This window comes from Moschus berezovskii, chromosome 23 (genome assembly GCF_049115385.1).
Source record: "Moschus berezovskii isolate FMDL1 chromosome 23, NW_MosBer_1.0, whole genome shotgun sequence".
NCBI lineage: Eukaryota > Metazoa > Chordata > Mammalia > Artiodactyla > Moschidae > Moschus > Moschus berezovskii.
Window position 1 is genome coordinate 44,881,789 of NC_142482.1, and position 2,929 is coordinate 44,884,717.

Consider the following 2,929-nt stretch of genomic DNA (forward strand, 5'->3'; position numbering starts at 1 on the left):
AAACAGGTTTCATGCTGTCGACTGAGAGTCTAGTGGGGGAATGTGGGCTCCAGGTGGGCATTTTATCTTGTCTCTTTGGACTGTGTGGCCTATATGGTGAGGGGCACTGCTGGGAAAGGGGCAGAGTTAAGCCCTTTAAAGGCCAAAGACCAGAGAAGGGACTCTCACCTACTTAATAATCAACCCTGTGCCAGAATCTGGTTGAAACAAGAACAGATGTTGTTGGCATGAGTTAAGTGCATTAATATACACGAGCCACTGAGAAGAGTATCTGGCACATGTAGACACTCTGTAGATGTTAGCTACGTATACTGTTATTAGTGCTGGAAAAACCAACCAATTTCTGGCTCTCGATTTATTTTGGCTCACTTCAAAAAAGTGTACAGCCATCACTTGAAAAAAGGAAAAGTTTTAAACAAATTCCATTGTAGCCATTGCATTCCTACAAACAGTAGCCCTCGTGGTAGTATATGCAGCCTGTTGCTTTAAGGGTTCCCTTAGGGACCTTGGAGATAGCCCTTTCTTGTAGATATTCATGTATGGCCTCATGCTGTCCCTAATGTAGGCTCCAGACAGATATGTGTGGTGCCTTTGGAAAGCCCCTGGGCACAGTGACCAGGGTCCTCATTGGCCAAGGTATAATGCCCATCTGTAACAAGCTGAAGAACAAAGAACGTGTGATTGAGGCCCTACACAGGGCCAAGTTCAAGTTCTCTGTCTGTGGGAAGATCCACATCTCTAAGAACTGGAGATTTACTGAGCGTAGTGAGGATGAATTTGGAAACATGGTGGCAGAAGAGCAGTTCATCCCAGGTGGCTACATAGTCAAATACATCTCAAATTGCAGCTCCTCGAAAAATGTCAGGTCCTGCACTCTTGAGAGCTGTGGTGTTGTCCCCGCCTTACTCATGCCCGCCAATAAATCCTACTCTGTTGTCAAATAAATAAATACATGAATACAATTTTAAACAAACAAACAAAATTTCCAGCACTGCCATCTTCAGGGGGTTGTTTCCTTGCTATGAAGTGGAGTCACTCAGTCGTGTCTGACTCTTTGTGACCCCATGGACTGTAGCCTACAAGGCTCCTCTGTCCATGGAATTTTCCAGGCAAGAGTACTGGGGTGGGTTGCCATAGCCTTTAAATGGTGCTGCAGACTTTGAGGATTGGTGGCATACTGAAAAATTGTTGAGGGCTTAAGATCACACCTGTGGCCTGTCACACCACGTCTCTGGATCAGTGCTTCTGTCAGTCATTCGCAGTGCCCAGCACCTTCCACTGGACCTTGTTTTACCATCTAATAAATATTCAGGTTAGTCAGGGGAAGAGACTGATGACAGAGTAGACACAGCAGTCTAAGGTCACTGGTGCTGCTGGGAAAACTACTCAAAGTATATCTTGTAAGAGGCTGATCTGTTGCTTCCCTTCAAGGATTAACTACGATTTTGACCTTATAGCTCAATTGTTTGGTCAGGTGCTTATTGATCTATTATTTAGACTTTACTTCCAGAGGAATGGTTGGCTTGCTTATTTTTTCTAAATATGTAATAAATTAAAAGAAATTCTGGCTATATGAGTAACTGATCTGCTTCACGAATCCTTTAAGAATATTGCTGGCTAACTGTGTCAAAACACAGATGATAAATTGACTTTTAAAATTTTAAAAGTGATGCAACTTTTTTTCCCTCTTCATCACCTTTGCATCATTGAATTCCACGTGAATCCAGAGTGGGACTGACTGTGGATTTTTCTGAGTTAACAAATCAAGGTGTCAACTCAGGCTCATTTATTACTTCTGAATGCCAGAAATTCTGTCCAAAAGTCTGAAAATAGCAAGGGCCTCCAGTATGAATCATCTCAATTCATTTTCGGCTTTCAGCTTCCACTGAGTAATTTTTACAATTCAGTTCATCTAGTTGGGGAGAAGTCTATCTGGTGGGACTGTGACAAATCAGGGTTGGAAACTTGATAATGAAAAGGAGGACTTGGTTATATCAAACTTAAAAATTTTCGTTTTCACTGCTGGGCAAAATGTTGCAATTCAAGCAGTAAGAGGCTGGCTGTAAGTCCGAGAGAGTAATCCAAAGCTATTTAAAAGTTACAGGATTTATTTTATGCATGTTGATCCATTTCATGCTATCAGAATTAGTTCCCTAGCAAGATAATTGTGTCATGACATAAAATTCATTCAGAACATGAACGTAGTTTTTTTTTTTCTGAAATAATAAGGTCATCTGGTAGGGAAACACTTGTCTTTTTTTCCTCATATCCTTGATTCATTCCCCTTTAAACTGGTACTGCCTTTCTCTTTCCTAATTAATAAATCTCTTTGTTTCCTACAGAGGAGAATAAACCTTTCCCTTCTCCTCACAGAAGAGCCTACTGTTTATGTATATGTTTTCTACTCACTTTTATTTGTGATGAATTTGTGATTAGAAAGATCCCCGTGTTGCCCTGTTCTGTCAATCAGCAGAAGGAGAGCTGGGAGCTCACTTATGTAAACATACAGGAGAATAGCTACATATTTTTAATATCTTCATCTTATAGGAATGTTAATAGAATGATCGTTCTCAGTAGTTTCTGAGTCACTTAATAAAAACCTCATGTAATATGCGATGGTCTCTTGAGATTGGACATTAAACTGAGGCTCTTGACTCAGTTTCAAGACTGAATCAAAAATAATGTAAGTAAATTGAGTTTTTTCTTTGAGAAGATGATCTCCTTTGGGGGCATATGGTAGCATCTAGTTTTCTTGTGTTGACCAAGATCCTCAGAAATATACCAGGTTCTTGAATCTTTCCTCTTTCCTCTATTTCCCCCTTGAACATGTGTTCATCTTATTATATATTCCCTCAGCACTGTTCTTTGTTTTTCAAGGTGGCAGCCATCTAAACTGAGAAGTTAATGCTGACAGAATTTAGATGCAGGA

At 40.4% G+C, this 2,929-nt stretch overlaps 1 pseudogene; it reads left to right on the top strand.

The window, feature by feature from the left end:
• The first annotated feature begins 425 nt into the window (after positions 1 to 425).
• LOC129543897 (small nucleolar RNA SNORA70) lies at positions 426 to 518 on the top strand (annotated as a pseudogene).
• The last annotated feature ends 2,411 nt before the right edge of the window (positions 519 to 2,929 follow it).